Source organism: Chrysochloris asiatica, unplaced genomic scaffold (genome assembly GCF_000296735.1).
Source record: "Chrysochloris asiatica unplaced genomic scaffold, ChrAsi1.0 scaffold00061, whole genome shotgun sequence".
Taxonomy (NCBI): domain Eukaryota; kingdom Metazoa; phylum Chordata; class Mammalia; order Afrosoricida; family Chrysochloridae; genus Chrysochloris; species Chrysochloris asiatica.
Window position 1 is genome coordinate 2,085,062 of NW_006408579.1, and position 12,391 is coordinate 2,097,452.

The 12,391-nt window shown below is 38.8% G+C and overlaps 1 protein-coding gene across 2 annotated transcripts in view; it reads left to right on the forward strand.

Moving 5' to 3' along the window:
- GPR156 (G protein-coupled receptor 156) overlaps window positions 1-12,391 on the forward strand; it is a 112,860-nt gene that overhangs the window by 53,833 nt on the left and 46,636 nt on the right. The gene's annotated exons all lie outside the window — the stretch shown is intronic.

Consider the following 12,391-nt stretch of genomic DNA (forward strand, 5'->3'; position numbering starts at 1 on the left):
CATTTTGAGTTCATCGTTTTGGCCACTGTGGCAGTCCATCTCATTGAGGGCCTACCCCATCTTCACTGACCCTCCACTTTACCACCAGGATGCCCTTTTCTAGGGACTGGTCTTTCCTGATGACATGTCCAAAGTAAGCAAGCCCAAGTCTCCCCCATCCTCACATCCAAGAAGCATATTGTTTGTGTTTCTTCGAAGACTGGTGTGCTCATTCTTCTGACAATTCATGGTAGGCCTGTGTATAGTCCAGGTCAACTATGAATTCTGAAATTTATATGTAGAATTTATATATGTAATATCTATAATATGTTGTTGTAAAGTTCCGTCAAGTTGATTCCAACTCGTAGCAATGCTGTATAGTGTGTCCGAGGAGCGGCTGGTGAGCTTGAACCACTGAGCTTGCAGTTCAAACCGACCTTGAAGTTGAGTGCCTATCCTATGGCACCACACCAGGACAAATACATCAATTTCGCTAAATAAGCCGTTAGCTACGGAGAAAACAGTTGTCACTGTTAAATTAAAGTTGGGTTCTGCTTTAAAACAGAAAAAGAAAGAATAAGAAAACTGTCTTTGCAGTTAAAAAAAAAAGTTAGAAACTTGGGACGTGGTTGCCTGAGGATCTGTGGGCAGAGATTATATCTCATTTGCCTTCTTATGGCCAATTCTTAATACCCTGACAAGTAGCTATTTAGGAATTGCTGAATCAAAATTTAATGCATGAATATTAAAAGATTATACTACATGGGAACACAGAGATTACCTGCTAAAAGAAAATTTGGAGGCAAGAGAATTAGCAAGTTTTTAACTGTACTTAAACTTAATAGGTAAATATTTTGTTTGGTTGATTGAGATGCAATTCTACTGCACCTCTGTTAACCAGGTTGGCCTGTTGTTTCTAGTTAAGGCAGAGAGCCAGAGAAACACACTGTGAATAACTGATTAATAAGCCAGTGGAAGGGGAAAGAAACTCGCTTCTGGAACAACTTGAGAAGGAAGGAGCTGGAAGGGACCTTAGATTTCTTGAGATCCATTCATGCTAGTCATTTAACTATTCTCTGGTTTGGGGTCTTTGTTTTTTCAGTTCCTCTCCAGCTTCAGCAGCTGTAGGGCTGTGCTGACAGAATGTGGGCAAGGGGCTCACTGTCTCCATGTAAAACAAATCTCTGCAAGCACTCATGGCTACAGGAAAGCAGGCTGATTTAGAGAAGCCAGGCCCACCCAGGACAAGAGCCAGTGCTGAGTGTTCTGGCTCATGACAAAAGATAATTTACTGACTGCAAGAATGTGAAAAGAAAGCATGCTTCCTAGCCCAGCTGCAAGCAGGAAATCATTCCTAGATCAGCAGGTTTTCTGAAGCCAGGGAATAGGATGTGTGTTAAACTATGACGTGACCATCAGCTGAGTCTGTATCTGTGTGGTCTGAAGATGAGGTCTCATCCATCAATTTCTGGACAAAGGCTGTCATCATATCATTGGGTCTGCCTGGCCCTCAACAAGTGATGTACAAGACATATTGGACAAAAGCATTTCCTGAGAGAATTCTCCAGGAGGAATTCAGCCAATGGAAAAGGACCTTTCCAGTGGCCTGATTTTATTGGAGACAAGTGAACGCATATGTGTGTGTGCATATGTGAATACACTCACCCCCACAATGCTGTACTTTTCTATAAACAAAGAGAATGGGAGAGTGAAAAGCTTCACAAGCATCCTGTTAGGATCCTTTTTCTCAGTTATTTTTAGCCTCCCTTCAGCGCCAGCTCAGAGCTGAAGCAGAAGGGGCTCACCTAGATGACAAGGTTTATCAGTGAGGGTTTGGGACATGGGGATTTACCATGTGGTTTAAACTCTATGTTGAAGTTTTTTGTGTTCATTAGTGCCAGCAAGTTCTCAGACATTCCAGGACAGACCAAGGGGATCCCCCTAAAGCCCCTACAACTACCCAGTGTGACTGTGGTCGTATAAGCCTGTAATGTTACCTCCTAGGGCAGTATAGAAAGTTGAGTCTGGCAATCTAAAATTGTCCCCTTTGTCTTAACACACAGGCATTGACACAGCACTTGACTCTCCACCTGACTGGCTGTGATCTCTGACAAGAGACACTTTAGAGTCAGTTGGCACACCTGCCTAGCCTTCATCCTTCCACATAACAACAACAAAAAAAACTTTGACAGAGAAAAATGAGATTGGGGAAGAGCTCAAGAAAAAAAAAAAAAAAAAAAGAAGAGGAAGAAAAGATAGACCTTAGGTACATCCTTTAATGAGCTCATTCATCCAGTAAATAGTTAAGAAAAACGTTACCATGTTCCAAAGACTGCTAGAGACTGAGGTACAGATAAATAAACACCTTGGCTTTTGAAGAATACAAACTGTATCTAGTAGGACAGACAAAAAAAACCTGATAATATAATGGGATGACTTAAGACACATATACATAGGAGTGTTATGAGAGCATAGGGGAGGGCACTAAACCTAGACTGCAGGCTTCATCCAGACAAATGCATGTTTGTATTTATTTAATGAGCTGAGTGGCTTATTAAGAAAATACTAAGAAGTATTTCATACAACAAATGAAAAGATAGACTAATGACACGGTGGCTTGGCTGATTGATGTTAAAGACCATCACTTTCTTTGTAGCAACAACAGGCAAACTAAACCAAACTCACTGCCATCAACTTGATTTGAACTCATAGCGACTCTATAGAAAGAGTGTAACTACTCCACAGTATTTCCAAGGCAGTAAATATTTACAGAAGCAAACTGCCTCACTTTTCTTCCTCAGAGTGGCTAGTGGGTTCAAACCTCCAACCTTTCAGTTAACAATCCAATGCTAAATCTACTGCATAACCAGAGCTCATTTTTATCATTTTGTAAATTTGTATCATTAGAATAAACAGCTGCAAAATTCAATTAATAATTGAAACATGGAATGTACAAAGTATGAATCTAGGAAAATTGAAAGTTGTTAAAAATGAAACTGATCCTGGGCATTAGTGTATTGGCCATTTTGAATCAAACAATCAGAGTTTCCTAAGCTGGGAATGATGAACTGAGAAGAAATGGGGTCACCTTCATTGTCAAAAAGAACATTTCAAGATCTATCTTGAAGTACAATATTGTCTATGATAGAAATAGCCATATGCTTACAAAGATGACAAGTTAATACCACTATTATTTAAATTTGCACACCAACCACTAAAGTTGATGACACTGAAAATTCTACCAACTTCTTCAAGGAACTCTGGTAGCGTAGTGGACTGCTAACCTCAGGTTAGCAGTTCGAAACTACCAGCCATTCTGTAGGAGAAAGATGAGGCTTTCTGCTCCCATAAAGATTTACAGCCTCAAAAATCTTACTCAGGGTTGCTATGAGTTGGAACCACCACCACCAACGTCTTCAGTCTGAAGTTGATCTAGCATGCAATCAGGATGCATTGGTAATTAATAGGGAATGGAATTCAAAAATTAGAAACTAAAAGCATTCATAGTTGGAAAACATGGTCTTAGTGACAAAAAGGATGCTGGAGATCACATAATAGAATTTTGCAAGACCTAGTCATTGTAAATTCCATTTTTCAACAACATAAAAGACAACTATATACCAGAACCTCACCAAATGGAATACACAAGAATCAAATTGACTACATCAGTGGGAATAGATGATGGAGAAGCTCAGTATCATCAGGCAAAACAAGGCCAGCGGCTGACTGTGTAAAAGGCTATCAATTGCGCATATGCAAGTTCAGACTGAAGCTAAAGAAAATTAAAACAACTCCATGACAGTCAAAATATGACTTTGAGTATTCAGTATCCCACCTGCATTTAGAGGGCATCTCAAGAACAGATTTGTTGGATTAGATACTAATGACCAACAGTTGAAACTTGCTCTTAAGCATAAACAATCTAAAGTGACTGGGAAAATTGATGAAGTAAAAGAACTGAGTAGAAATTTTCAAAGTGTAGCCCAAGGAGACAAAGTGAAGTATTTTGATGAAATGTGCAGAGACAGAGTTAGAAAACCAAAAGGGGTATACACCCAGCATGTCTCAAGCTGAAAGAACTAAAGAAAAAATCCAAGCTTCAGGTTGCAATATTGAAGGATTTTTTGGCAAAATATTGCATGATGCTGAAATAATCAAAATAAGATGGAAGGAGTACACAGAGTCACTGTATCAAAAAGAATTGGTTGATGTTCAAGCAGTTGAAAAGGGACTAAGATAAAGAACCAATGGTATCAAGGGAGAAGAGCGAGTGCAAGACCCTATCCAGAGAAGCAATGACAGATATGGAGGCAGAGATGATGATGTGGAGAGATGGAGTGGCTGAGGACTCTGGACTCAGGGAGGGAGAGGAGCTATGTGCTGGCAGCCAGGGGCAGGCTTGTGGGGTGTATGTACCCTTTGGTTGTTTGAATGGCTATATATCCCTGAGTGCTTTGGTGTACATTACAACAAACCAGAAGGAATGAAAGCAAATGCAGTTGAATGATGATGCATGGAGGGGATTGTAATCATTGCAATGAAGTGAAATACAGTAGGATGAATGTAAAGCTTATGTTCTCCCATGTAAACTATTACTCAAGTCACAATAAAAACTTGAAAAAAAAAGAACCGGTAGTATTGAAGGAAGAAGTCTAAGCAGCACTGAAGGCATTGGTGATAAACAAGGCTTCAGGAATTGACAAAATACAAATTGAAATATTTTAACAAACTGATGCAGCACTGGAGGCATTCACTCATCTATGTCAAAAACTGGGAAAGAAAGCTACCTGGCCAACCAGTTGGAAGAGGGACCAGTCTCTGGAGAAGGGTATCATGTTTGGTAAGTCAGATATCATGTTTGGAGGGTCAGAGAAAGACCTCCAGCGAGATGGAATGGCAAATCCCATTTGGTTCCCATTCCAAGGAAAGGTAACCCAATAGAATGCAGAAATCATGGAACAATATCACATGAAGTAAAAATATGCTGAAGATAATTCAAAATTAATAAATCTGTGTTGGAAGAAGTATAGCCAGAATGCTCCTTAGAAGTCAGGATAGCAAGATTTGGTCTATCATACTTCGTACATGTTATCTGGTGGGATTAGTCCCTGGAAAAGGAAATCATGTTTGGTAAAGTGGAGGGTCAGAAAAAAAGAGGAAGACCTTCAACAGGATGGATCGACACAGTGGCAGCAGCAATGGACTCAAACGTAACAATTGTGAGGATGGTGCAGGACCAGGCAGTGTTCTGTTGTGCATAGGGTTGCTATGAGTGAAACTGATTTGATTGCACCTAAGAACAATTCAAAAATGATTGCAGTAGTACACTGACAGGGAGCTGCCAGAAATTCAAGCCAGATTCAGAAGAGGATGTGGAATGAGGGGTTTCATTGCTGACAGCAGTTGAATCTTGGCGGAAAGTAGAGAATAGCAGAAAGATGTTTACTTGTGCTTTATTGACTTTAAAAGGCATTCAGCATAACAAACTTTGGAAAACATTGTGAAGAGTGGGTGCTCCAAAGCACTTAATTGTGCTCATGAGAAACCAGTACATAAAACAAGTGTCAGTTTGAACAAAACAAGGGGACACTGAATGGTTTCAAATCAGGAAAGGTGTGCACCAGGATTGTATCCTTTAACAATACTTACACAGTCTGTATGCTGAGCAAATAATGAGAAACTGTATTATATGAAGAAGAGCTTGGCATCAGTATTGGAGGAACAGCCTGGGATATGCAGATGACAAAACCTTGCTGGATAAAAGGACTTGAAATCCTTACTGATGAAGATCAAAGATGACAGACTGCAGTATGTATTGTATCTCAATGTAAAGAAGAATAAAATCCTCACAACTAGACCAATAAATAACATCATGATAAATGGAAAAAAGATTGACGCTGTCAAAGACTTTCATTTACTCTGATCCACAATCAGTGCTCATGGAAGCAGTAGTCTAGAAATTGCATTAGGCAAATCTGCTGCAAAAAGACTTTTTAAAGTGTTGAAGAACAAAGATGTCAGTTTGAGGACTAAGGTACACCAAAACCATGGTATTTTCAATTGCCTCATATGCATGTGAAATGGGACAATGAGTAAGAAAGACCATAGAAGAATTGAAGCATTTGAATTATGGTGTTGGCAAAGAATGTTGAAAGTACCGTGGACTGCCAAAAGAGCACACACATCTATGTCGGAAGAAGACTTTGTCTCTTGTACTTTGGACATATTATCAGGAAAGACTGGAGAGGAACATCATGTTTGGGAAAGTGAGGAGTCAGTGAAAAGGGGGAAGACTTCCAATGAGATGGATTGACCAATTAGCAGCAAGAATTGATTCAATCTTAACAACTGTGAGGATGGCACAGGACTAGCCAGTGTCTCATTCTGCTGTGCATAGAGTTGCTATGAATCAGAACCAACTCAGTAGCACCTAACAACAACTGCAAAGTCTTTTTCTCTAGCAACACTTTGTTGATGTTGTTAGGTGCCATCAAGTTGGTAATGACTCATAGCGACCTTATGCACAGCAGGACAAAACACTGCCTGGTCCTAGGCCAACCTCACTATTGTTGCCATGCTTGAGCCCATTGATGCTGCCACTTTGCCATTCCATCTCGCTGGGGGTCTTTCTCTTTTTCTCTGACCCTCCAAACATGATATCTGACTTACCAAACATGATACCCTTCTCCAGAGACTGGTCCCTTCTGACAATATGTCCGAGTATGAGAGAGATGAATTTGGCCATCCTGTCCTCCAAGGAGCACTCTGGCTGTACTTCTTCCAACACAGATCTATTGGTTCTTTTGGCAGCCCATAGCACTTTCAATGTTCTTCTCCAACACCATAACTCAAAAGCATCAATTCTTCTACGGTCTTCTTTATTCACTGTCCAGCTTCCGCATGCATATGAGGTTATTGAAAATACTATGGCTTGGGTCAGGCACACCTTAGTACTCAACCTGACTTCTTTGCTCTTCAACACTTCAAAAAGGTCTTGTGCAGCAGATTTGCCTAATGCAATACATTGTTTAATTTCTTGACTGCTGCGTCCATGAGTGTTGATAGTTGATCCAAGAAGAATGAAGTCCTTGACAACTTTAATCTTTTTTCCATTGAAAAGAATATTGTTTATTGGTCCAGTGGTGAGGATTTTTGTTTTCTTTACATTGAAATGCAATCCATACCGAAGGCTGTGCTCTTTGATCTTTATCAGTAAATATTTTAAGTCCTCTTCACTTTCAGCAAGTAAGGTTGTATCATCTGCATATTGCAGGTTGTTAATGAGTCTTCCTCCAATCCTGATGCCACGTTTTACTTCATAGAACCCAGCTTCTCAGATTATTTGCTCAGCGTACAGGTGAAAGAATACAATCCTGTTGCACTCCTGGATATAAATGCAGACAATTGTTTCAGTTTTGTTGGGCAAATCCAACAAAATGCTTGCTTAGAAGGAAATTAGACATTGAGAGAACAGTACAGATGATCAACTAGCAGTTTCTATTGGAAGGAGAAAGGAAAGGCTGACAGACTGTGAGGAAGTGAAAGGACCTTGGAAATGGAAGTCTGTTTGCCATTAAATAGCAAATGTGTCAGGATTAAGTGTATGAGAGGGCTAGATGGATAGGAGGCTCATTCGTCCATTCATCAATACTTATTGAATACATTCAGCATGTCAGGTAGTTTTCTTTCTGGAAGTACCTCATGAACAGTTCTAATATGGAGACAAAGACAATAAACAAGTTATGCAATATATTAGAAGGTAATCATAAGTACTGTTGTGATTATGATGGGGGAGATTATAGAATAAAACAGGATAAGAAGAATTTGGAAATGCTGGACAAAGGATATTAATTTCTCTGGAGTTGTCATGGTAGCCCTGTTGAGAAGGCAACGTGAGCAAACACTTGAAAGGAAAGAGGGAATAAACTATATTGATACAATTAAAACATTCTAGGCAGGGAGAACAGCTGCTTAAAAGCTCTGAAGTGTGTGAATTTTCAAACGTGATGTTTTCAAGAAACTGCAAGAACATCTATGTAGTGGGCAAAAGGAAGAATGAGGAAACACATAAAGATAAAATGGAAACCAAATGTAAAAGAACTCTTTTTTCTCTTGAGTGAAACAAAGAGCCAGTGCAATAATCCAAATGAGAAATGCTAATGACTTTGATTTTGATCAGGGTGATGGCAGTAGTGGTAGTATAGATGGATTTTGAATCTAGTTTGAGGCTAGAAATAACAGGATATGGGTAATGAGCAAACAGTCCAAGGTTTTTGGTCCACACAAGTGGAAATATGGAGTTGCCATTATCTGAACTGAAGAAGAATGTGGGAGAACCAAGCTTGAAGGGGAAGATTAGGAGTTAAGTTCTAGACAGATTGTGGTCTAACAGTGGGATATCGGTATTTAAAATTTCTGAGGTGAAACCACTCTGAATAATGATAAGATCCAGGAGTGGCCCTTGGGATGAGTGTTTGAAGTAAAATACAAGTGAAATCATAATGAAAGAATTTAGAGCAGACTGAAAGGTAATGAAATTGCATAGCATGGTGGGATTTTGATGGCCCAGGCAGGAGAGGAAAGAGCAGAGCCAGGCTTCTCTGTTGTTGTTTGCCATCAAGTCTGTTTCAACTCATAACATTGTTAAGTGTACCATAAAGTAGATTTATAATGTCCCATGTAAAAGTAGAAATGTACCATAGGGTTTCCTAGACTGTAGTCTTTATGGGAGCAGATGGACAGGTCTTTCTCTATGGAGTTGCTGGGTGGGTTTGAACCACCAACTTTCCAGTTAGCAGCCTAGTGTGTAGCCATTGAATTACACCAAGGCTCTTTCACTTATATAGTTTGGTGTGCACAGAATTTGCAGTGGGTTCAGATTTTGAACATAATATATTATAAATAAGCAAGATAGCAAAAAAAGTCAGATTTTCTGAAACAAACATCAAATAGCATTACGATAAAGCTATTTGAAGTTTATCCAGATGTGATATATTGGCTTGAAACGATTTATACCCCCATTATGGTATGGATCAAAACCAGTAAATTCTAATAGAAAACAGATAAATGTTCACATTTTGAATCTTGTTTTACTCAAAGCAATTTGGAATGATGGTTATATATGCTTTAAAATATGTTAAAGATCAATATCATTTATAACAACTCATGTGCCATTTTAGAAAGAATAGCCCTATAACATTTTAGGAAAGTTTTCTCATAATCACAGCAAGCCCAGACTTACCTTCTTGCCCACTTTCTCAAGCCATGTACCAAGACAGCCCTTAACTATCATAAAGAAGAAATTATAGGATATCCAGCCAGTCTTCCATTATTTAAAATATAATAAATTTCTGAATTTAGAAATTAGTATTTGGTGAAGGTTTTTAAAATGTCTTACCTGTGAGCTGGTGGATATCACATAAGCACCTGAATTCATGATTGATTACTGAAATGGTAATCCAGGTTTATAATGATTCTGTAGACATCTACCAGTATTTATATATATTGAAAGATTACCTGACAATAGAAAAATCAAGAAATCCTTATATTACCCATCAGTAAATACAGAGATGACAGGTAAAGCAGTTAAAAAGAAAAGAGGGGACTTCTGGCAAGCTGGCAGACCAGCTGCACAAACCATCTACAACACAGACACAAAATAAAACAGACACAGATAAAAATTCTGGCCCCCTGAACTTCAGAAGAAAGGTTAGAGGGGTGGATGGAGTTATTTCTAGGCTGAAAGGCTAAACAGGGGTGACAAGAGAGGAATACTGATGACTGGCTGGCCAGACAGGGCTCAACCATCTTGTGAGCCACTTTGGCAGTGGTGAGAAGCCTGGCATTCATGCAGGGATGGAAAAGGTCTGATTTCTTTTTGTTTCCCATACTCCCCTGGTGACCTGAGGTATGACCAGCTCTCACCTTCATCCATCCCAATGTAGATGTAGACTGGTCTCCAGGAGTTCAAAACTGCATGGTTGGGAGCCACACCTGTGTGAGGTGGGGGCTGACTGCTCCGCTTTAGTGTGCCACTTTGGTGCCTGGATTCAGGTGGGCTCAGCTCCAGACCTACAAAATTCAGGGAAACACCAGACCTGCTTTGAACCAGTCAACCTGCCCCTAGCTTCCCTGTGGTCCTAACAGACACTGAAACCAACTCCATCAAAGGTTCCCATGAACTGTTTCTGGACTGAGTGCCCTGAACATTGAGTTCCAAAGCTAATAAAAACTCCATCTAGGGCCCCAAACTCTGCTGTCATTTCCCTTCCATAACCACCTTGTGAGCTTCTTGAATTGCAGAAGATTTCTTCTCTCCATGTCCAACAACTAACTGCACTGTGTGTTTTTGCAAATATGACAACCTTATATAATGCCTGAGAGACAATAGACAATATTGTTGGTTGGTGGTTATGTGCCATGGAGTCAGTTCTGACTCATAATGACCCTGTACGGGGTTTCCGAGGCTGTAAATCTTTACGGGAGCAGAAAGCCTCATCTTTCTCCTGCAGAACAGCTGGTATTTTCGAACTGCTGACCTTGTGGTTCGCAGCCCAATTCGTAACCACTACGCTACCAGAGCACCTTATAGACAATGTTAGCTCACACCAAAAAACAAGACACTGACTAAAACAAATGACCAAAATGCAGAGCCAGAAGATATTTTTAAGGAAGAAAAGGTTATAGAACTAACTATAAAAGAATTCAAAAGAATGATAATTAGGTACTCTCAAAGGCTCCATAGAACGGTCAAGGAAAGCAGGGAGAACATAATAAAAGCTTTAGAAAATTTCAGGAAAACACTACAAGAACAAACAGACACAAAAAAAATGCAAATTTTGAAACAATGCAAAACCTGCAATTAGAAATCCAGAAGATTAATACTAAGATTTCAGAAATGGACAATATATTGTAAAGGCAAAGGAATAGATGTGAAACAATGGAAGCCCGAATTAGTGAGCTTAAAGAGAAATCTCTTAATACTAGTATGCTAGAATAATAATAATAATAAACAATAAAAAAATCCAAAGAAAGCATGAAGAGGAACAATTTACAGGTAATCAGAATTCCAGAACAGAAAGACAAGCACAGACAAAATTATCAAAGCATTGTTGGAAGAAAACTTCCCTAACATCATGAACGATGAGAAGATAAGCATACAATAAGTTGAACGAACCCCAAACAGGATAGATCCCAAAAGAAAATTACCTAGACATATCATAATCAAACTTTCTAAAATCAAAGACAAGGAAAGAATACTGAGAGCAGCTCTGGAAAAACATAAAGTTACCATCAAAGGAGAACCAGTAAGATTAAACTTGGATATCTCAGTTGAAACCATGCAGGCAAGAAGGCAATGAAATGACATATACAAAACTCTGAAAGAAAAAGATTGTCTACCAAGAATCAAAAACCCAGCAATGTTGTCCTTCAAATACAATTGTGAAATTAGGACATTTCCTGATAAACAGAAATTAAAGGAATTTGTAATGACCAGACAAAAACTTTGCAAAAATGCTAAAGGGCATTCTTTGAATTGAGGACCAACAACACTTATGACAACACCACCCAGAACTCAATCCAGATATACAAGTAAAACAAACTACAAGACTGAAAGGGGGGAACCAGATACATCAATATATAATGAAGTCAACTACAAGGCAAAAAGAGGGACTAATGTAGATACAGAACTTATAAATTGTAAGGAATTCAAATGGATTTCAAGATAAAACATTATTTTAAGCAGAGAAAAAAAATTAATAAATTACATGGTAACCTCAACAAAAGTAATACACCTGCACATCAAAATTAAAAAAAAAAAGAAAACCCAGAAAGATTTAGTAAACATTAGCACAACAGAAATAAAAATGAAAAGAAAACGCACAAACAACTCAGCCTAGAAAATTATGTGGAACAAAGAACCCGGCAGCACTACAAAAAAAATACACAAGAATGACAGTCAATTCATATCTATTGATAATTACCCTGAATGTAAATGAATTAAATGTACCAATCAAGAGACATAAAGAGCAGAATGGATAAGAAAACAGGATCCTTCAATATGCTGTCTACAAGAGACATGTAAATAAGATGGAGACAGCCTAAATGCCCATCAACAAAAGAATGGTTAAACAAATTTTGGTACTTACACACAGTGGAAAACTACAAAATGATGAAGAAGAATGATGAATCTGTGAAACATTTCACATGGAGGACATTATGCTGAGGGAAATTAATCAATCACAAAAGAATAAACATTGTATGATATCTAATGTGATGGTGGTGGTGGTGATTATGTGCTGTGGAGTTGGTTCTGACTCATAGCGACCCTGTACAGGGTTTCTGAGGCTGTAAATCTTTACAGGAGCAGAAAGCCTCATCTTTCTCCCGCAGAACAGCTGGTAGTTTCAAA